General features: G+C 39.7%; 1 protein-coding gene across 4 annotated transcripts in view; it reads left to right on the top strand.

Moving 5' to 3' along the window:
- Positions 1-24,653, top strand: part of PGCKA1 (PDCD10 and GCKIII kinases associated 1) — a 44,488-nt gene that overhangs the window by 8,269 nt on the left and 11,566 nt on the right. The window contains exons 2-5 of one of the 4 annotated variants that reach the window (XM_075752332.1): positions 11,461-11,510; positions 13,582-13,829; positions 14,055-14,145; positions 17,068-17,122. The gene's annotated coding sequence lies outside the window, so the exon portion shown is untranslated. Of the gene's footprint in view, positions 1-11,460; positions 11,511-13,564; positions 13,830-14,054; positions 14,146-17,067; positions 17,123-24,653 lie in introns of all 4 variants that reach the window. The other 3 variants (XM_075752333.1, XM_075752334.1, XM_010306501.2) reach the window with 3 other exon arrangements.

Raw genomic sequence — 24,653 nt, 5'->3', positions numbered from 1 at the left:
CATGTTTTTCCTGTATCTACCTAAATTTCCATTGAAACAATGAAACCAACATCGACTCTTTTTCCTGTGGGTTCTGTTTGCCCTTCAAGGAGCTAAACTTTCATGTTTTCTCCCCAAACCTGTTGAGTTGCCTTAACCTGTTAAGCTGCCACACATGTTAAATTGCCTTTGTCACACAATTTTGAAGTCTGTAAACCATTGATTCTTTTAATCTTATGAAATTATTTTCCATTCTCTGTATCATTTCAGCTTGATGCAAAAAGACAAATCTGCAAAAAAAATTTGTTTCATAAGGCCAATATTTGAAATGAGCCCCAGAAGCATGGTCAATTGCAAATCTGTAGTTTGCACTGCTGTAACAGCTGCATTAAATGAGGTTTTGTTAGGATAAAGTAAACCTAACTGAATTTCTCTAAAGTACGTTTAGGACAGATAATCCAGCAGTGGTATGCTCTCTGTGCTACAGGGCTTGTATAGTTCAGTATCATGCCAAGAAAGAGCCTAGATTTGTATGTTCTACTCTTGACATGAAACAAAGTTAATCAAAGATTGAGATTTATTTGTTTAGTAAAACTTTTTTTTTTCTGGCTTGTTCCATTCTACTTTATCTCACATTCCTACAGCCTGCAATATTATTCTGTTTGAAGAGCTCACTGTGCAGTACAGCGCTAACACAGTTGAACAGCTCACCTAGATACCAGCACAAATTCTCTAACCCAAGGACTGAGTCCATGAAGAGCCACCTGTTTTCTAGGTTTGGCATTCTCTTTCCCAATCTGTGCAAGTCTCTATTGTTACCCTGCAGGATTTCTACTTTATTCAGGTTGTTTTGGTTTTCCTCATCTCCATGGCATCCCTAGTAAGGAGCATAATATCCAAAGATATCATAAAAAAAACCCTTTTGGGCTCCAGGAGATATACAGGGTTTCTTGAATAAGGCTCTGGAAACTTTGCAAAAGAAACTACATGAGTAAATATACCACTGCCCAGGAAAAGCCATGCTCCCTCTCCCAAGCAAATGGAAAAGTTAACTCCATCAAGCCCTGCAGATTCTGGAGTCCTTCATCCTCAAAACTTCCTCATCACACAGCTCTTGCAGCTCATTTGACAGAAGGAAAATTAAGCTTAAGTTGGCAAAGACCCCATTCATTTATGCCAAGAAAATCCCACACAATTTGGAATTAATCAATAGCACAGAAATCCCCTCCCACCTACCACATGGAGCCCAGTCTCCAAAAATCTGCAGAGTCTCTTTAGTGTGGTATTTGAAACAAACCTGTTTGCAGAACTAGCTTCACCCTCCTCCCATGCCATCTTCCCACATGGGGAGATCTTTTGCTACTTTCCTCCCATGAAATAAATAACACACCTATGTGGAATATGAAGTCTAGATCATCATAAAGCCTGATTTGAGAAAATCATCTCCTCACTGAGCCAATACACTTTTCTCCTACCTAGAAACACTGTATTTCTAGGCCAGCAAAAAGCAACACACGTAAGACTCGGGCCTCGTGTCAATAAGCTCTTTTGAAAGACCTGGTAACAAAGATGTGGCTGAAACAGAGCCTGGGCTTCACATTGCTTCTTTCTCCAGGCGTTTGCTTTCCAGGAGGCCTGAAGATCTCTTTGTGGAAGCAAAGATTGCAATTGATTGCCACAAAGCTATCCGTGCATTTTTGAAGCATCCAGGTGAGATGCCTGGAAGACTGATGTGTTTGCTATTCACAGCATGCAATTAGCTAGTTCCCATTATACTTCAGGGCTTTAGCCCCTTCCTTTCCTGCAGGATTTCCCCATATAAAGAGGCTGTAGGTGCTTTGCCTCTGAGTTACCCCCATTTTTTTGCCGTGTTTTCTTGTTTCTGTAACAGCAGCATCTGCAGGCACCAGAAGCGATAAACGCCTCATTGCTCTGGCTGTCACGGAGACACCTAATAAGATATATTCTATTTAAATGTTTATAGATTACCCAGACCATTCCAGACCGGATCCAGACTTCTGGCACCTGCTTACTTTAGGGAGAATAACTAAGCATAACCCATTCCCATCTTTCTTATTAGTAAGGAATACACTATCCCTGAGAAATAAATATTCTGGGGTTTAATCCCTTTGGATTTAGGAAGCACCTAACAACAGGTACCTGAAATCCCAGGTGATGGGTGACATCAAGAGGTTATTACACAACATGTGGTGGCTGCTGCCTCATGTGGCTTTGTCAACAGCAGGTTCTTGTGTTTGCTCTATGCATGAGATGGGCTCAGAGCTCACTGAGAGCAGCAGGGACTCTTCAAGGTCAAGGAAACACCATGTTTGTGAACCTTAAGTTGCTTTGGACAATGTGGCTGTCAAGATGCCTTGCTCAGACAGGATACCTGCCACGAGCATTCTGCTGTCAAGCCCAGTAACAGGACATTAGACAGCTACACAGATTTTGCAGGGCAAAAACTTATACATAATAGGCACTAATATCCCACACTGCTAGGTAGGGCCTTTGTGAATTGTTCTGCCGTGATGTGGCACTTGACCACTGCTGGAGCTGGGCTGGAGCTGCATCCCATAGACCACTCCTGCAGCTCACCCACCGCTGGGGCAACAGAGAGCACAGGCCAGCAGCACTAACAGGAAAGCCACACACTGCTGTGTGTTAGTCAGGCCTCTTAATCACAAAGCTGTCCTCCCCAATCATTACTCCACCCAAACCACGCAGCTAATTGCCCTAATACTAACAGTTGCCACCTGTTTTCCTCTTCTCAGGCTTTGTCTATGGAGACATTCTTTCCCTAAGCCCAAGTACCCAAGTTTCCACACTTCTTTCACAACTGTAAAACTTCCTATTATCTGAAAAAGTAATAAATGAAAAAAAAAATCAGGGGATCTTTCAAAATAGCTTAAGCTAGCCAAGCTTTGTTTCTTTTGTACAACATTACATGCAATGTATTTTTTTCCAGAGGCAACAACAGTGAAGATTTTCCACTCCCCTCTCCCAGTGCAAGCTGCAGCAGGGCTGGTATTTTAAAAGTGTCACAATAGCGCAGGCATTGCAAATTAAACAGCAGGCTTGTTTTGCAAACTCCCTTGTTGGTTTCTGACTATTAAATACCACCGGAATAAGGAGACTCCTTTGTTAGGGGAACAAAGGAGGAAATCAGCAGAGAGCTGCCTCTCTGTCCTCTCACCTCTGGGGAAAACCTCTCTTCCCATTGCTGGAAGCCATCAGATGCTGCGCTCAGAGCCAGTGCCAAAGGGCACACCTTCGAGACACCCTCAGCTCCAGCTGTCTTAGGACAATGCAATGGTTTCAGTGGGTGTCAAGATCTCTGGTTCACAGGTTCACTTTATGGGCTCAGATTAAGCTCTAGCCACAGCAGACTAGACTTTTTTTTTTTTTAGGACTTTTGTTCACTATGAATTTTCAAATTTGTTTTTTTTTTTTTTTTTCCTTTTGAATACATACAGCATGGCACAAGGAATAGATGAGAAAAGGGCCATCTCTTGGCAGCAGTTCAGCATCACAGAAATTTAGTTGTGACAGGAAACCACCGCAAGTCACTCATATGTTGCTTTTGCTGGAAGAAAGTTTTGCTACAGAGAAAATAAAAATATAAGCTTGATATAGTTAAAGGATTTCAAAAGGTAATATGCCAGATAGCACAGTGTGAAAAAAACTTCTTTTCTGTAAAGGACAAAAATATCTTATTCTTTCAGACCCCTTCTTCACCTTATCACAATAAGCTGTGTAGACTGAAACTTGATCAGACAGCAGAAGGGTTAGGAAAGAACCGACTACATTTTTATGCAGATTTGCCAGTCCATCCTAGCTGAAATGAATTCTGGTGTCTTTTTGACATGAACAAGGCACAATTTGATAGAATCTAGCAGCTATCTGGGTCTACATCAGCAACCCAACCACTTTCCTGTTGCTTCACCATCTCATCTTCCCAGTGCTGTGATCCAAACCAAGAAAGAAGCTCAGTTCTTTGGATATCAAACTGGCAGCCTGACAAGGAACACAAAAACTAAGCCCTGATGGTTTTTCCAGGGGTACAAGAACCTCAAAGCTCTCTGAAATAAGAAAAAAACACCACAAATATCATCCTATAAAGTTAAGGGGGAAATGGTCTTTTCACAGAGAATTCTAAAAAGAAACCACAATAACGTGTGTTTTCTCAACCGGAAAAAAACAACAATTTTTGTGGCTTCTGTAAACTAGACTTACCATTCCTCACTCATCCTTATTACCACATGCCATTTGAAAAACTACATACAATAAATGTGAATGTCTCTAGCTGTTAAAATGTTGGGAAGTGCGTATGGTGAATCACCACAACAAAAGACCTAGAACACTGCAGCGTAAGGGTCAGCACAGACCCTTACCTGCTCCAGTGTCCCCAGTCCATATGGACATCCCTGTCACTGAGATCTCAGAAAAAAACTTAAACAGCTGAGGGGAAAATAGTCCTTATTATTGAGGATAATACTCATTTTTAGTTCCTATAGATCACTCAAGCCCTCAACTGAAGGTGATTTGTAAGGAAAAGCACTGTGTCAATATTGGCTTTGCGATGCGTAACGGAGGTCCAAGATTTTAATTTTAACTGATTTTAGCATTAAAAAACTAGGTTTTGTCAAAGGTAGGGAACCATCCATTGTGAGAATCAAATCACATGAACAAAGGACTGGTATCAGTCATATCTGATTACATGGCAGAAAAAGGAAGTCTTCACTACAGATTTAACCATCCTCAGCAACTCCAAAATTTAAGTAAATGTCATTCAAGATGTGATACATAGCATTTGTTAGTGTAAAATCAAAAGGAATACTGATTATCAACAAACTTTGTGTTGTCTGCTTAAAATCCCAAGAATACATACAAATCACACCAGTTAGTAAAGTTAAACCTACAACAGAAAAAATAAATACCTGAATTTGAGACCTACTTTACAGATGAAGTGATCAAAGACTGCAAACAGTGAAGATTTCCCTCACCATTTAAAACTATCCCTTTGGTTTCAATCCTGCATATGCAGATGGTAAGTAAACACCAACACCTGACAAACCCCAAGGAAGCCAGTCTCACACCAGGGCACTGCAGGGGTCTCTCTGCATAGGAGAAGTGAGAATCCAGCCTGTATTAAATGCTGCAGTGGCACTGCTTCAGCTGCAAAGGAATTGCTCAGAGCAGCTCATGGGAAGACCAATGTGTACTACACAGATAGCTCTAAAAAACGTGTGGTGTTGCACTGCCAGAGTTAAACTGAAGCAATTTTCTACATAAGAATGATGCACTGATTTGAAATTGGTTTATCTTGATTAGTTTACTCTTGCTTCACAACAGTGCTGTTTCTGTGGGCAAACAAGGCTTCAGTCTTAAGTAGATGCTTGGACTGTCAGTCTCATAGGATTAGCAGTTTTAAATTAAGGAATAGGTTGCAAGAAAAAGTAATTTCATGCTTCAAAAAGAACTTTTATTTATTTCAAAGGCTTGAAACCTAGAACCATCACTCCATAATCTTATCCAAATGTTGATGTCATCAATGCATTTTAAAGCAGCTTTTAATTAAGTTAAATAAAGAAAACAGATGCTGCTGAAGAAATGCCCAGTAAGAATTTCTATTTCTAGATAAAACTGCTTTAAATGCATAACCAGTTCTGCTAACTGTGGGACGTGATGCACACAACAGTTTATAGGTGTTTAGTGAGAGTTTTGTGTCATTTATTATGTCACTGTGAACAGTCAGCACAAAGATAATTATATAAATATAGAAGAGTGGGCCTATAACCTCCGCATCTTCTAATTAAAAAAGTATATAAATTGTTTAAGTCATATCCAGCAGCATTTGCTCTGGGCTGCAACAGCATTTACTTTCCTTCTAAAAAGCTTCATCTACCCAAATAAAGAAAAGTCCTTTTTCAGTTTTCTTACCTTAGATGAGGTAACCATCTAAGGCAACCATTTAGGTTGGTAAACAGGGCAACCATTTAGGGAACACTGTCTATATTTAAACTCTGTCAATTAATTGTGCTGTAACCCAAGTCCCATCCAGGCCATAACATTATCTTAAAGTTAAATTGTATCAGTGTGGAAATCTGCAGCAGAAAGAGAAGAAATAAGAATTAGGTCAGTCTCATTGAATTGCAGTAGCTTGTCTGAAAAACAGCTTTGCTATCCACTTCGAAGGGCATTAGGAACCACATTAGGGAAATGTTTTCATTTTCAAAATCATCATCTCCATTACTGCCTGCTTTGCTGAGAAGACTTTCAAAATCTTCATCTTTGCTACTACCTGCTTTGCTTAGAGGACTCACTGTGGATACATCCTCCTGAGCTTTTATTTGGCTGGAAAAGGAAAATATTGCTAGCATTAAAGCTAGAACTTTCAAACGGACCAGGAGAAGCTAGCTTCAGCAGGATTTTATGTGCCTTTTAGGCCATTATGTGCACATCAAGCTTTATCAAAAACACTGATGTTTCTCACTCAGAGGAGCTACCCTACTGCAGTCTGGTCTTGGTCTGTTTTATGCAGCACGCTGCCTGCACACAAAGCAGAAGGAGAAAAGGGTAGAGCTGTTGACGACTTTGGCAATGGAGCTTCCTGGCCTTTGGGGACAGCTTTACATCACCCTCACACAAGTTGAGCAACTTCAGGAATAGCAGTGAGCCTCGAGTAAGCCTCATACTAACACTTTACCTCACTTGACACCAGCTCCAATCTTGGCACTCCAGGAGAGATGCAGACACCAGGAAGCTGTCAGCCAAACTCCCCTGGACTGCAGCCCTCATGCCCTAGATGCGGCAAGGGTGTTCACACTGTGGGTGCAAGTATTTCATAACAAACTGCAAAACAACTATATGTGTCATTTTGAGCATATATTGGTTACATTGATTACTGATGTAATATGAGCTACATAATGTATGCCAACTATAAAATAAGGGTCCCTCCATTTGTTTCACTCAATATTGTACTTCCAAAGCAAGAGTAAACCTGGCGCCACCCTCTCAACAAAAACTCATTTTCAAAAATATGATGTACCCTACCAAAAGCAGGAGAAAGAAGCAGCAGCCACTATGACTCACTTATCTTTCTAACTAGAGGAATGTACACTGTTAAAAACTAACTTTGATTGTGTAGGGCTTTCCACACACTAACCACAGCAAGCAGGAATATATATATATATGTACATAACATTTTGATTATTCAGTGCTAGCAAACACAGGCTTGGGAGCAGGTTTTTTCCATCACTGTTATCTGAAGCACCTCTATTCCACATTGATTCATTCTTTAATTGTGTCAGTGTAATACTCACACAATTATCAACTATAATGAACAAGTCTCACACTGAAGTTGGGGCCTTAAAGGTTGCATATGTTATCCAAATATATAAGTGAATGCTAAGCACATTGGGATTCTTTCAACCACAATCTACGTAATGACAATTTTTTTCAAATGTTGCAATAGAAGAGTAATGTTCAACTAATTATAGTTCAGAACATTTTGCTACTATGTCTACTCAAAAAGAAAAGAAGTACCATTCCTCAAAGTTCCCCAATTTTCGTAGCCTTCAGCAAAATACATTTCTTACCTCTATTAGCACAATCTTTATGATTAAGCCATTTATATAAGTTAGGTTTTGACTGAATCTGTAATATTCAGACTGATAGGATTATAGATGCAATGTGTTTCCTCAAGAGATTTTTCTACTTACAGAATCAGCCTGCAATCTTCTCACTGTCTAAATTATAGCCCATGATTTAATGTCATCCATTTCCACATCCTCAGAAATATGAATGGAGGGAAATCCCATTTCTACAGGTGGCTCCCCATGGCTCTTTGCTGACAGAAGAGCTTATGACAGTGCATTACAGTCTTCAGAAACCTTTGTGATTTTTGTAGCTAAATTAGATGTTGCTTTGTCACCACTGCCTGAAAATAGTCTGGGAATGGATCTGAATCGCTGGGTGACTGGGAATACCGCTTACAGATCCAGGTCCTAAGCAAGATAGCAGCAATCCTGATAAAAGCTGGCAAGACTGGCTAATGACATGGATACATTTGCATCAGGTAGCACATGCCACATCAGCCAGTTTTAATGAAAAAGGTAGTGGAAAGAGAAGACAGACATCCACAGCACATACATCTCCCCTTTCCTTCCACCAGTAAATGCATGGGTTTTTTGTAAGCATATAGACAACACAAGCTCCCCAGTAAGCGCAAGCAAGGAAAAGATCCATGGCAGGTCTGCAGAGAGGGGCTTCAGTGAGCAGAGCACCAGGAAAACAGTGTCAGGTCAGGCTTACAGCATGTCCTTGGCTCTGCACGGTCACCTCTTATTGTTAGGTGACACCACAGCATTACAGCCAGGCACTGAGCCTCAGTGTTTTCCAGTATAGCACAAAAAGGCTGAAAACAAGCCTTTCCCCCAGTGCATCCCCATGAAGCTCCTGACACAACACAGAGACAGTTTGAACAGCTAAAACATCTGCATGACTTGCAGATAAGGCCCTGCCTGTGATTTGTCAGATGCTTCAGCAATCAAGCAATAAAACAACACAGAGCTAAGTCTAACACTCAAGTACAAGTGATTCACAGTCCATTTTTACCAAGCTTGAGGACGACACAAGTTTCTTCCCCTTGGAGGAAGGCCCACTGCCATGGAGAAGACATGGTAGAACACACAGCAATGAAGGCTAAACTGCAATAAATTTCAGTTCAGATTAATACATGCTGTGAACCCTGGTAAAAAAAGAGAAGAAATGCAGCCTCTTCCACCTTCCCTACACTGAAAATGGCCTTATCCAGTAATGAGACAAGGCCAACAGCTGGGGATGATGATTTACTTTTTCAGCCATCCCTACTTAAGACCCCAGAGCATGCAACACAGCCTTCACACAAAGCTGTGCTGATGAAATCAGGCTGATGAAGATTTTTTTACACGATAAAAGGCTGCCAGGTATAGCTTTAATAATAATTTAAGAAATTATTAAAGTCTTTTGATTAAAGCTGTTATATATAGATGAGAAAGTTGAAATATTTATTCTACAGTTGAATGAAAAAATGTTCTCTTATAACAAACACAAAAAGACCTAGCACACCAGTCGCCCGGTGTCTGGCATTTTTTGTGAACATTTCCCAGAATTACCGATGCCTGTGTCTGGCCAGTACAACTTTAAGTGTGTTAAAATATTTAAACTTAGAAAAGAAGAAGCATTTTTTGACTGAAATTTGTTATGGATATTCTTGTTTTGGCATAAGTGTTGAAAAACCAAGGATCATGGATCTTGTCAGGATATGAGCATGACAGGGAAAGGAAGAGAGGTCTGAGGGTTTTGCCTGATTAAAATGTGCAGTGGCTTGCACTCTTAACACTCACTCTGAATCTTAAGTTCCAGATAAATATTCATAAATGCACTCATTGCAGGTCTGGTAATGTTGTTCTGAAATTTAGAGGCCCGATTCTCCTTGAATCCCCAGATAGGTCCTGCCCAAAACCTCTAAGAAACAAACAAACAAAAAAAAAACCCCAACAAAAAAGAGCTAGAACTGATATTGTTAGTACAATGTCACAGGGTTCAAGCAATCATAGGAGAGTGGATGCCATTCTGCACCTACAGTTTCCAGAATACTCTCGTACCTGTGTGTAACACAGGGAATATAAAGCAACATTCAACCATTTTTTCAGTATTTTCAAGCTTATTTTTCAGTATTTGAATAAAGCACCACTGTTTTCCAATTTACTTAGAGATTAATTCCACATCTTGGAGACATCCACACTAACCAAAAAGACCCATCCTTATAAGAAGAGCTCAAATAATGCTCTGAATAACTATTTATTCTCCAAAAAAAAGCTGTATTTCTCAGGATACATTTTTCAAAGTCCTCTAGCTGTCTAGACAGCTAAAACCTATGCTGCATTGTAGACTAAAGGGAAAGTGTAACCATTTTGTTATATAATATAAATACCAGGGAACATTCAATCAGATCAAAAAAGGGACTAGTTCAGAACGGAGCAAACAAAATGCTTCCTCCAGCAAAATTAGTCTGGGCAATTGCTATCTATAAATTTGTTACCAAGGGAAAGAGTGTAATGAGATTTCCATAGAAAACAGCAAACACTATCCAGCATCACAACAGTGAGTGTGAAAAAATCAAATCTAAGTTTTAAAAAGTTAAAAGTTTTAGGAGAATGTAAGTCTTCAAACTCAGATATTGAAGCCATGGTTGATGCTATGTAAAAATCACATAATGCCGGCCCCCCCAGGGATGTTCACACAACTTCTTCTGACGTATCTAATGCTGACTACAGCACTGAACTGGGGTCTGATCCAGCCTCACAGTTTCTTTGTCTCTTTTTACACATAGTAAGGTAGAATTAAAAATACAAGGAAAAAATCAAACAATGCAGAGATATTCTTGGTGATCCATTGCAGGGACAGTTTTAAAAAGAAAAAGCTTTTTTCATTTTTGCTTTTTTTTTTTTAAACCAAGTGGCAGGATAAATCTACTTGATTTTTTTTTCATATTACAATTAAATTCCTGATCATGGAAAACAGACAAAAACCACTCTTTTTGTTTTCCCTTAGAGTTTTCTGTAGCAGCCATTATTAATGCCTTTGTTGAGCAGAACTCGGGTGGAACCAAGAAAACAGGAGCTAACCTGCTGCTCCTTTGTGGCTCTGATCTGGGTGTCCAAAGAACAAGGATTTGTTGCAGTCATTGGCCTGCCACCTGCCTGAGGCATTCAACTGTATCTAGCACAATAATGCTGGAAAGCCTTCATGAGTAAATACACAATAACATTAGTATGTTTACAGCATCTGTGAAAGGTGCGGGTAGGGCAATTTCTCTACTGTGTGTTTCCAGAGCAAGTCAGACCCATTAATTAAATTCATGCTCTTGTCCTGCTTCAAAACGAAAAACAGAGCTGATTTATGGGCACTGACAGCTGCAGGAACCAGGAGCTGGTTTTGCTCACTCCCTCCCCTTAATTAATTTTTAAGCATCTGGGTAGGTTGATTTCTCAGATTGGGATCATACAAAAGATTGCATGTCCTTGATTTCTACAAAGAAAGAAAAGGAAGCTGCTTCGTGCAGAGTACTGCCTGTCAGATTGTCATGGTTTCTCAGTGCCGACTCAATAGCACAGGAATTGGGTACCTGAACACATCTGTGCCCAAGCAACTTGCAGGATGAAGCTGTGAAAGGTCCCACTCATAAGACATTTCTTATCTAGTCATTATTTTACTTGTCCTGATAACAAAAATGTCAAAATGAGAAAGTGGTACCTGAGGAACAGTGTAATCTACTGCAAGAAAAAAATTCTCTTTTTAACAGCAGACTCAGGGAAAATGCCACAGATACCTTCTTCTAGCAGGAATATAAATGTCTCTATTGCCATAGCACATAACGATATATGCAAATAGCAATATACACCAATACACTAGTATGTTCTTTTCTTCTCCTAGGTTCTTTAAACAGGAGACAGATTGCTAGCGTTTTGGGCTGAAATCTGGAGGTAAGCAATCAGAATACATTTAACACCCAAGCTAAGAACAGGAAACTGTTACAGAAGTGGAAAATTTTAGATGCTGAACTTTCACCCTAGGCTTATGGGAGATTTTTATTAATAATGAACTATACAAACATAGAGTATATTGACACTGCATCACCTGCCCAGCAGAGCCATATGCTGCTGCAGACACTGCCAATAAAGATCAAAGCTGCCCATGCGTTAATGAGCTAAACCTGGGCGTTCTATGTTTCTTACCATGCTGTAGACCCATATTGATCTCTAAGGAGTGGAAGGTTGGGCCAGATGAACTCTGGCGCTTTCTTTCAATCGATTATTTTATGATTCTGTACAACACTTCATAAAACATAAGACAATTTTTTTAATTGTGATTCATAGTCCAGGCAGCAGAAAGCCTGCTAGGAACAAGGATACTACCATCTAAAACAGCTCATGATCACTAGTTGCCAGGAAAAAATAGAAAGTACCCAGCATGGTCTACAAAAGCGGTGGCACAAACAAAACATAAAAATATCTTTCTGCCAGTGACCCAAAGGGGCATCGCTAAAAGATGACTATAGCTAAGAACCCGTATCTAGGTACAAGTGGGCACATGATAATGGACTGCAAGATCAATTGAACGGACAGTGCTATCCTAAGCTGCCTTAGCTAACAGAAAGGTGGTAATTCTCCAGAAATCTCTTGTGCATATCTGAATATACCACTTCTTACAGTCCAACACACCATCAGTGTATGACATTTTCAGTTTATTGCAAAATGAGCATAACTCAACTCACACAGATGGCAACTGGAAGTTCAGCCCATGCACCCAGGAACCGGCAAGATCACAGAGCTCTTCCAGACGATTACTGCCTATTATCAGCTGTTCATCAAGATATCTCCTTTTGTCAGCTTGGTTTTACCACTCAGCAAACAACCTGTGCATTTTCAGTTACTGATTAGGCTCTCCACAAATCAGGGAGATTGGTCAGATCTCCAAGAATTGTTAAAGAGTATTCATTCAAATTTTAACCGATGCATGGTATCTCAGTTAGTTACCTGCTTATGTTCTTCATGTTGTTAGTGACACGTTTGATATTACAAGGAGTGTAATGACAGAATTCAAGAACTAGTGTACTGATAAATACATAAAAAGTCTTGAAGAACTTTTTGAATTGAAGAAAGATTGATAGAATAACTAACCTCAACATCATTATATTTCCTAGGTACTTTTCATAAAGAAAACTGACTATTCATTTCTCTTCCTCCTCAATTTTCCCAGTAAATGAAGACAGCTATAGTTACCTACATTTTTACTTCTTCTCATCGCAATGGAGCCTAGAGGAGGAGTGTGCAGTTTCACAGTTGAAAGATTATTTCTTCACTCTAAGCAGTCACAGAAACAATCTAGGATTTTCAAATTCAGCTTTGATTTCACAAAACTTCTCGCTTTCATGACCTTGCAGCAGAATCTTAAAGGCTTTGATTCCACTCCTAGCAAGGTCAACCCCAGTTTTACCACTAACATGCAGTGGGCCTACATTTTATACACTACCCTTCATACAAAACATATCTCAGCTTGCCTTGCACAAAGAGCACATTAATATAACCGTATGTAAACAATTATAGTGAAACACATGAATAGAAACACAAAGAATGCATGGAAATCAGAGGTTTGTTCCACTGAAATTTGAATTGAGATGAAGAGTTGAACTGATCAAAAAGACCCCCAAAAAGCTATTGGACAACAGAGTTTGCAGCAGAGAAAGTATTTGAACAATACCACAAAAGCACACATGGGGCAGGGCCAAGGCTATTAGAAAAGGGAAGGAAACTGCAAGGGGAATGCAAACCTCAGGGCATAAATAAAAACCACTGCTGCTAGCTGAACATTTTCTGAAACTGTCAGGGACAGCATGGAGTTCTAATACTTTTGACCAACAAAGGAAAACAAGTAATGTCTACAAACAACTGATCTTCAGATCAGCTTGGAAGGCAAAGTTATGAATTCAGGAAAGAAAGAGTTAAACCCTGTATTGTTTGAGTAAGACATATGTTAGTTCTCTTTGATCCTTAGGGCAAGGGAGTCTCTTTTCTTATGAAAAGTGCTGGTCAACTTCACACAATGTTATACAACAGAGGAACTGCATACAGTGCTTGAAAACTTCAATGTGGGAGCTCCTAATGGAGTGGGACAACAGGTGGATCAGAGCAACTGTCCAGCATGTGCAGAGAAAGCAGCAGCCCATGCACACTTCAAGCAGAGGACAAATACAACTTTAAAAACCAAAAACCTAGAAAGGGATTCAACAGCAGCACTAGAAGGTAAATACGGAAATAATTGCTCAATGTCCAAAAGGTTAATTTTGTTCAGCACAACACACACCCAGGGGCTGAAGTGTACCCACGGTCTATGCCAAAGCAGGGTTAGGGTGTTGCATTTAGGTTTTGACTATATGGCTTTGAGATAGCGTGTTTTTCAGCAACTAAATGAAATGGAAAATGCAAATAAGAGCTTCTGAGAGCCTAATGATTTTGTTTAAATTCCAGGTTATTTTGGAATGTGAAAACTACTTGCTGCTTGGATCCATGACAACCATGTAGATACTATTCACTCACTTCAATGATCTACACCAACATGGTAAGCCATATTCCAAAAATCAGGTCTCGGGTCATTTGCATTTGTGTTGTGCGCTAAGTTGGATTTACTTGATGTGTAAGGCTTCATGTTTCTGTCTCAAAAAGAGTAACATAAAAAGTATTAAAGGACATAAGCGAGCAGGATGTGGCAACATTCCTTGACTTACAAACACTGTTTTACACACCAGACAAGTAGTAAGTTTCCCAGAATATCTCAAAAGGGATGTTGCTAAGCAAAGATGATGGTAAAAAGAGTATTTCATTAAGATGCCTGAGTGTAATTTGCAGGACTAAAAGCCATGTTCCAAACTATTACCAAGCAGAATAGGAAAAAGTTCCAAATACAATGAAAAGGGGATATTTTTACCTCAAGTTTAAGTACAAATATAGAACGGTTTGTGCCTGATCCTGTCTGCCACAGAGAGGAAATTGAAAGCCAGCTTCTGCATGTATTCTTCTGTTAAATATCCAACATTTGAGACCGAGTTTTCAGCACTCATTTCAACATTATAGGCAAACAGTTTCATTAATCCATTGATTTTCCTTAAAGGAAAAAAAACACACTACGTTTGGGTCAAAAGCCAGTCACACACCTCAGACAGAAGTTCACAGTGAAATCAGTTATCACTTGACGCAATATAATGGGTAAGCTTACAACTCACCAACAGCTATGACTCCCATCATCTCCCCTTTTGGGCATTTTTATTTTGAATTTCCAGGGAATGATAGAAACATATTTCCTAGAAGATTTTAAATAAACAAACAAAACCCAATTATAAATTAAAAGTCATAGCTAACCTATGACTTCGAAATTTGTTAAAAGGACAAAAGCGATTCACATTAGATAAGAATGCACTGTAAGATTTAGTTAAGCAGGCTACATTTTTTTGCACTTATTCAGTAAAATCTGCATCCTTTCAACAGGTGGCAAGAGGCCATGGACTTTATTTTTCATTTTACTTTCACTGTATGCATAAATATTTAGGCCATGGCTTACACAAAACAAATAAGGACATTTAGACAGAATCACACCGTAAGATGGATGCTCCATCTTTGGAAGTGTTCAAGGCCAGGCTGGATGGGGCTTTGAGCAAACTGGTCTAGTGGAGGGTGTCCCTGGGGGGGATTAGAACTAAATGATCTTTAAGGTCCCTTCCAACCCAAACCATTCTTTAAAAAAAAAAAAAAAAAAAAAGATTAGAGTAATTAGAGATTGGAACAAAAATTAGATGGAAGAATCTACTTACTTACCTATCAAGTAAGAATAGAATTAAAGTAAAAAGAGATACAAGACGATCCCAGTAAAAGGTTGCATAAAAATAGAAACACAATGACTCATTCTTTATTATTTACTCCACCTAAAGTACTGACAGCACCTTTAACAGATGCACAGAAACATTCTCAATCCTTTGCAACACTACAGTAAAATTGAATATGGCTATAAATCTCCAAAGTGCTGCACAAACATTAAGCTCAGAGAAGGATATGAAATGGTAGTGTACAAGACAAGTTAAGTGACTTGCTGCAGGGCAACACAGCAATGCAATGAATCAAGGGTTCCCAGGCTCTCCTTAGCAATGAGTTACATCAGATATCTGGGCCACCTCAACTGCGTTTAGTTTTCGGTCATAGTTCAGGCTTTTAGTAGAAAAGCTTCTAAATATCTCCTATGGGTCAGTCACTATGCATTGTTGCCGCCTTGACTTTGTAGGCTAACAGCAACCATGAAACTACCTATACAACCTAGTGTACTTCAAACCTGAAAGCTAGCAGTGAAATTTTATGAGAACTTTTCAGAGTTTACCCATAAATCCTGAAAGGTATAATTGCACGGAATATGTATGCAAAGACAGTGTAGCAAAACCAGCAGTAACAGCAATGACCATGAAATTGCCTTATGCTGTCCCTCCCCAGCCCCATCACCTATGGATGCTGAATTCAGGAGTGAACTGCCCTGGCTTAGATCCTGAGACAATGCTGCTGAAAGGGATCTCAAGCCCAGTAAAAGCCCCACTTCCTTACAAGAAAAGCCTTGCAGGTTTCAAGAATGGTGCAAGCACAAGTCTGGATTTGTGGCTTGTAATGTAAGCTGCACTCAGATGTTTCAAGTTATTGTCACTCAGAGAAATGCCAGGAATGAAAGCAAAGCACGCAGCCCAAATTCTAAAGTCCCCAGCAAATGGCATTTCACAGAAATGAGCTCAACTTGGTGATTAATATTACAGGTTTGTGTGCACACACAGATCCACATGGGCATATACCCACATTCCACTCACTACAAGAAATACAGAAAATATTTTTTAACGACAAAAAGCATCTGCACTGTTTCATTCTAATTCTATCATTATCTCATTAATTTATCTGTGTCTCTGTAAATTCTTAATAGAAAACATTTTGCTGAATTTTCCATTTAGCCTGAAGCACACATATTGAAAGAACAATAGCTTTACCAATACCTAGAATATTACTGCAATGCCAGAGGCATTTCAAAGTTTGTGAAAATCTGAAGGAGAAAGTTCTGACAAACATACAGTAAAGGTAAAGTTTTAGCTGATACTGTAAATACCCTGGCTCCCAGCAAAGAAAAAAAGAAATCCCATAATACTGCATATTTGAAAATTTTCTAATTTTATTTGTTGGTGGTTAAAGTATAAACACTTCGCATGAGCCGTAATCCACTGTAGCAGGCAAGCTCATGCTCACTTTAAGCAGGTTAGCATTCCAGTTCAGCTCAAGGGGATGAGCATACTACTAAAGTGATTTGTTTGATCGTTGTCTAAATCAAAAATTCACAATGGCACAAAGAGGAGGTTGTTATATATACACATTGTTTGCAGTAGACAGCCTACACCTCAGAGTATCCTTCATACTTGTGTTGGCACATGAAGACACCACTTGCAAAGTGTTGTTTTTACTATTACAGGATCAAGACATTTAAATCAAACCTTTCAAGCAGTCGATGGAGTACAATCTGAAAGGTAGGATTGATTTTTTTTTTTATTCTCCTTGCATAGGTTTAAAATGTACTGGCTATTCACTATTGTAACTTCAGCACTTTACAACAGAGAACATCACTAGATTATTTTTCTCTCTGCAGTACTCCACAATATTTTCTAATGATGATGCTTTGCTGCTACAAGCACTGGTGACAGAACAGTCTCTGAACTGTGTTTCTTTCCAGCCCCTAATATTTCCAATGTAACAAATAAAAGCTTGCCAGTTTCCACTCTGAAGTTTAGAAAAAGATGCTGGAATACAAAGTTGGCTCAGTCTGTCAGTTACCGCAGGTGAAAAACAGCAAGAGAAAACGTGGTAATGCAGGCAAATGGTACAGGAAGAACCAGCTAAGGCAAGGGGGGAAAGAAAGGGGGAGATTTGGGGAAGGAGGACAAATTCGAAGACATAAGGATTGATTTGGCTGGAGAGGGAGAGCACGCTGACTTCTAACAGTTCCCTTACCAAGAGCTGCAGGTTATTCCATCAAATGGTCAAATGCAATATCCTGACAATTTTAAAGCTCCTTGATCCATTTGCTTGTTTTTTGGTTTTTTTTTTTTTTACAGAAGAGAATCATTGACTCATACTAACTGCTCATGGCTTTATCCAGTTTTCTTTGTATTAAGAGAAGCTGATGTTCTGAGCAGTACACCACCACCACAATACCTGCCACTAGCAATATTTCAGATGATGTAAACAAATCAGAAGCATTTGAAATATTCAGGGCAAGATGATTTTTGGGGATACAAAGCTACAATTGAATACCACAGCTGAGATCACATATCCTACCTGGCCTCAATTCTGCCTAAAGGCATATACTCAAAAAAACTCCAATACCTATTTCAAGCAATCTCCATAGACATCCAAACCTACTTTCAGAATATTGCTCCCTTAAAAATGTATGGCGTACTTAAAGGATAAAGGCCTGCTAAACTCCAGCAGCGTCTCTTCATGCCCACTTCCAAAAATTCAACAGGGGGGAAAAAAAAAAGCAGCACTGAGCCTATCCACAAAACTCATGTGGTGCAAACAAAAAAGTTTTCCATAAGCTAGAATGTCAAAATGATGGAGTTAACTCACACATTTAGTGCATTTACACTTAATTGTTGTTTTCATAGGTTTTATTATTTTCTTATTTTAAATTATAAGAACTTTATGACATCTAAAACATGAGGTGTCCACCTTCTTTCCCGTCTTCCTCTGTTCACAAAGTGTTTCCCAAATCACCTAAATATTCAAAGTCTTTCAACAGCATTTTTTTGAAGGTTCTGGTATCTATAGCCCCCCAAAAGCCAATAAATTGTTTCTGGATTTTAGCTGCTGCACAGGACTCGGGCAAATGCAAGAGGCAACAGCTTCCAGCAGATGAACGATCAACGAAGAGCTTAATTTCATAGCAACGCACAGCGTGCTGCTGTGCTGCAAACTAGCGGCAGCTATGTGACAGTGTACGTGGCGTAATCACGTAACGTAACTGGGAACCAGTCTGGCTTGCCAAGTTTTTCTCACAGACTAAATCCTGTGGTAGTAGCCTATAGCCTTCATGCTTGCTGTCTGGTATTTTCCATTTTCTTAATGTCCCAAGTAGAATTTCTCACTGATACCAGCATCCATAAAACCAGTACTATAAAAATCATTCCAAGAGGCCACAAAAATAGCCTTATATATATTCATATTATATACATATAAGTATATATTCAGTTGAGAAACAATACACATCTAGAAAATACTTCTATATTTAGCAGGCTCACAGTCTTCAGCTGATTCTGCAAATGGAACTATAAGGAAAAGTGACTTCTGAGCCAGGAGACAGAAAACAAGCAGCTCCTCAGCCAGTTGTGCTGACATATAAATTTGAAGTCAAAGGATTTGTTTGCTTTCCTGTCAGTGCTGCAAAGAAAATCGAACTCTGCAGTTTCTGACTTGTTCGGCCCCAGAGTAATAAATAGTCTGAAAGGCAGATTCTGTCCTTATTTGCATTCTCCCAGTCCCCTCCCGTGAGGGTGCAGGAAACTAAGGCCAGGAGAGAATCTGCTTTGTATTCACTTTGCCATGTGGATCCTGCATTGCTACAGGATCTCAGGGACCACCACACCAGTTCAAACCATTGACCTAGTGACCAGTGACACCCTGATTTTCAGTTCAGTTTCACTAAACCTGAGTTTAGTGCTACTTCATGTTTAAGTCACACATAGGTATTGAGATCCCAGAGCTATGCCTCATTAGGTACTCTAATTCATCAGTTTGCTCTGCAGCATCTCACACGCAGCCAAAAAGGGGCATACCCAAAAGTAAATCTGTCAAGGGCTGGATGCAACTGCAGACCCTGACATGTTGTTGTTTTCTTCAAATGTATCTTTCTGCCCTTCCTCAAATTCAGCTAAAATTCCAATCTGATCTTTCACCAGGGACCACAACATCTTTCAACTATTGCTATCTTTAACAGATGTCTTTGACCTCTCAGCAACTGTTGAATTTTCTCATCCTCAAAATTTACCAAAGCCTTTAATATATTGATGAATGAAGCAGCATGCTTCTATCTTCTCTCTCTACTCTGAGATCTAAATTTATTGAGTCCTGTCAAGTTATTAAGTCCTTCTTTGTTACCTCATCTTTCATGCAAAGGTTGAAATCTCACTGCTTCAGCTAGCCCTACATACAGAACTAGAAGCATCTGTAAGAAAGCTATCACAGGACCTTTAGTTCTTCTCATTTCCTTAATATTTTAAAGACAAGTTTGAGACATCTTTGGGGGGGGGGGGGGGCATCACCAGATTTTTTAATTGTACGTAGTTTTCATGCCAGGAGAAATGGTTCAACCACTAGGAAAAAAAAAGAAAGTGTAAAGAACAATAATCATCATATAAAACCCTCAGCATTTCCAGTGAAACAGACAGCTACTCAGAAATTAGTCAATGGAGGGACTCATCAAGATTTTTTTTTATTTTTTTTTATTAAAGTAAACCGAGATGTCTTCATTGATTTCAATGTATGATTGTTTCTGAAAAAGGCACACGGAATATGGATACACCCAGTGTAAAAGGCTCATGGTCTTCAAGATGCTCAGACCAGGCCACTGAACAGGCTAGAACAGAATATCACTGAAGCAGGATAGAGCAGTTCAAACTTAGGTTTGATCCTCTAGCTAATATGACAAGGGGAAATACCTAGGACATGCATTAGGTAACACCTCAAAGTACAGATATTTCTAGCAAGAACCAGGAAGCAGCCTCTGGTGAATGTACACAATAGGAACTATATGAGAAGACAGGGAACAGAGGGGTATTTTGGAGCATTCAAATATTTCGGAAATTATTAGGAGCAAATAACAGCTTTTAACAGCTACATTAAATTGATGTGAACATGGAACAGAATTTCCAAATTACAGCTTTTCATTTTTACTGCAATATCTTTTAAAGCTACCTCATATTCTAAAATAAACATTAAAAAATGGAACTTGGACATTTATGGCATACGCCAATCTCCATGCACTTTTCTTTCAGCAACCTCATGCAACCATGTCAAACAAGTTCTCTGTATGACGTCTTCCTACTATTTCCTTGAGAATTCCCTGAGGCATAAGAGCAATGACCCTTTGAAATCCATAACCAGGACTTCAGTAATTGTGTTTCCAAAGCTGGGGAGCACATATTGAGACAATTTTACCAACAAGAAGAGAAAACTGCTCAGACTACCATGGACCTATTCCCTGTTTAAGACCTTTTTATTTATCTATACATATATGTGTATGACACCTAAGGAGAGGTATGTGTATGTAAAAATACAACCTTACAACCTAACCTGTCATGTCATTTCTTTATCATGAAGATTATGGCATAAAAACGACAAGCCGCTTCCTCTAGCTGAATTTGAGCTGGCCTGCAAGACTGGACACATGAGGCAAATGAGTCACGTTTTTCTCTTCAAAAGATTCACTGCATCATATACATGACGCACATAAAGTCTCCACTGTCCTCAGGGAGGAAAGTCACAACTCAGCTGCCAATGCTCAGTTTCTACCCGTACCACTGCTCTGCCAGTAGGACCCAGATTCTCTGTGGTGTAACGCCTAGCTAGCGGAAAAAGAAGTTATCCATATGGACAGCCTGTCCTCAGCCCCTATTCAAGCTTCCATTTCACTAAGCCCAGGCCAATCTATTGTATATCTCATGGACATATATCATCCAATCAGGATAGAGCCTTTGAAGTAGAGTCAGGAAAATAGGGCATTTTAATAGATTTCTTATTCCATAACCACTGTTGTGTTTGCTCTAATACTTTTGGCATTAGTGAATTTTAAGTGCCCAAGCCCAAAACTGAAATCCATAGCACTCTCTGGAAGTCCACAGGCACTGCATTTCTACTCAGGTGTCTAGCTGACTAAAGCTGTTTTGATAGACATACCAGAGCTCCTACCACCTTGACTGGTCTCAGCAAAATACCTTCTGCCAAGGTAATCTGGGAATTGTAAAATAAGCAGAATATTTGTATTAGGAATGAGGAAAGGCTGTCCAGCCTAATACATGATAGAACAGGGAGTCCAAGTTAAATGCAAGGATTTATAATCAAATATCCACATGCATGTAAGCCAGGAGGGACAAGGCACTTCAGCTGGATACCCAGCCAGGTCTGCTGAGAGCTTAGGAACCCCTTGCCCTAGGGTGTGACTATACCAGATTTCCCATGGCCTGATACCATATGGTGTTGCTGAGGCTCCAAAGCCTGGCAGGTGTATCAAGGCCACATCTCACACAGACTTAGAGCACAACATTCAACCTAAAACACAGCAGCCACAGCAACTCCCAATCAGAACCACAGGGGAGGCACTGATTATTTTATATAGTATTCAAAGGGTTAGAAAATTCCTTCATAAATCAGGAGCCCTGGTTCAGTTTCATTCTCAGCCTCAAAGCCTGTCTCACAGCTGTCAAAGTCACATCCTTGATGGCATGCTGCGAAGAAGGCTGCTGAAGCCGGCTGCTGGGTCAGGAGCTGTTCCAGGCAAAACGTAAGCAAAGGATCCTGTGAATTGTAGCCCCATGGCAGCACTATCTCAGCCTCTGATTCTAGAGCTCTTTCTATTTAAGTGTTTTAAAAAGAAATTGGATATAACCAAGGTTTTTCTGACCAAGGGTTAGAAACCAAAAATCCATTCTCCAAAGCACAAAGTCACACAAGGTTGCAAAGAGATACTTTAACTTCCTGAGAGAGATGAGATTTCAGATACAGTCCCTCCTTGTTACATAAAAATTGGCTACAGCTATTTTGAGGCTCCAGCTGTGTTCCCAAACACAGATCCCCGCTTGGGCCTAGCCTAACACAATTACTGAATCAAATATAGCTTCTCTGCTGATTGCTTCTTTCACACGTACATGACCATCTGCTTATCATACCCATTTTTTGCCTTGTCACACATTTAGACCACGCATCCCTTGGGAAGGAGCGCATTTCTGTGTTTCCCTCTGCACAATACGGACCTAAACATGATTCAGGGTTTTAGGTCCCACTAGAGTGCCAGCTATTATATTTTATAGTATTAACAATTTTAAAAGACAGGAAATATAAACTTCAGTAACTTAAACACCAGACAGTGATGTAAGTTTCGGAAGACCAGATGAAGGGAATAAGCTTGGCAGAAGAGGAAATTAGTGTTTTTATGCTGCAAGCTATATTTGTTTTTTCTTTGTGCAAACTGGGTAATGATTGTGAGAGTTTTACCCTTTGCCTCCACTCTCCTTTTTTCATAAAAAACCAAACAAGCATTTTGAATGGTAAATAATGGGGGTAGAGAAATGTTCTGTGACCTGATGCTATGAGTGATGAGGAACTGGTCAGAAAGAATGCATTTCCTCTAAAATATCTTATGAATATTTAAAATCAATTGCAAAGAGCATAACAGGAAAAAAGGACACGTTCAGATCACCTCTGAGTTGTAGCCCACATGCCCTCCCGAGCACTCTTCTGCACTAATAAGGGCCTCACAAAAAGCACCACCTTCCCTGGGAGCTGGCCTTACTTTCTCCGAAGCATTTACAAAAAAGCCTACAGCTACCAGGGAGAATTAGTCAGTGAATGAAATAGTACAAGAATGACTAAAATAAAAAACATTGGCAGAGTGGAAATAGGAATCTATGATGAGAATAAAACATGGGACTTCACATACTGACTAGTCCTGTCAGGAAGCCACTAGGGTTAAGTGGAAGATCTGGCTGACCTTACTGGTTTGGAAAGAAGGACATTTTGAGGAGGACCCAGCAGGACTTAACATAGTTATGCATATTATTACATTTTTTGGAAGATCAGCTTAGGCAATAACCAACAGTTACAACTCAAAACAAAACACCTTTTGTAAAACTGATAGCATCTACCTTTCATTACCTTCCCCTTCTGTGAGCACACCTGCAAACAACAAGTGCAGGTGTGCTCAAGCTAAACTGGCAACACTCAAGCTTCCCTGCCTTGAGACCTGCCCACCACTGCATCTTGGTTTGGTGCAAAACAGCTGCATGAAAAAGCAAGAAGGTGAAGGGGCAGGGAGGAAGCAGAAATACCATCAGGATCTGATAAAAACATAGCTAGATGCCTGGGGACATGAGGAGAGAGCAGCTGTAAAGAAGGGGAGCAGTTTCTGATGTTGTATTTGCATCAATTCAGATGCTCCCCATTCCAGGTAGGGTATTTACACTGGCATGTAACAACTGGCAGGTATTGCCATTGCCAGCTATATTGGTATAGTTTCTTGGTATTACAACTAGACATACATAAAACAATTAGCAAGTATTTTTCTAATATCAGCAGAATCGGGCTAAATCTGACCTTTTCTCAGCTCTTTGAGTGAGAATATGAACGTAAGCAGATATTTCCATTACTCTGAGCATCCCTGCCAGAGTCACTTCTCATCAGATTGTAGCCAGACATCACGCTGGCAGGATGCTCTTCCCCAGCATTGAGAAATGCCACAGCATGCAACCACAATTAGAGGACACAATTGACTCCTGCACAGTAGACATACCTCTCAGCTAGGTGACTGCACTCTCCCTTGGATGCTGTTATGAATAATCCAAAGATACAATACACAGTTTGTACTGTTTTATGTACATAGTAATTAGCATTGACTGCTAATGTTGTGATCCCAGGACAAAGAGCACAGTAAGTGCAAATTTTTGTCAATTATTATTATTATTGCAAATTTCCTGAATAAACACTTAATACATGCATAAATTTTCAGATAATGCCACGCAGATAGAGGTTAAAATCATAATGTTACTCGTGCTGGTTATTTGGTGAGTAGGCCATAGTTTGGTGATTAGCTGATGCTGTATTGATGGTTCATTGGGCAAGCATAGTGTTTGTTATTTGGGTGTTTGATATGAAATCAATTTGCTCTGCAATCTCCTGAAAAGTGTGGGATTCAGCTAATTAGAAACAATTCTGTGTCACTGGTTTGCTTTTCCCCTTACTATGACTGCTCGCATACCTTTATTCCTTTAGTCCTTTAAGGATTCTGTTATC

Source organism: Balearica regulorum, chromosome 4, assembly GCF_011004875.1.
Source record: "Balearica regulorum gibbericeps isolate bBalReg1 chromosome 4, bBalReg1.pri, whole genome shotgun sequence".
NCBI lineage: Eukaryota > Metazoa > Chordata > Aves > Gruiformes > Gruidae > Balearica > Balearica regulorum.
The sequence above is the reverse complement of the archived record's forward strand: the minus strand, read 5'-3'. Positions and strand labels throughout refer to the sequence as shown.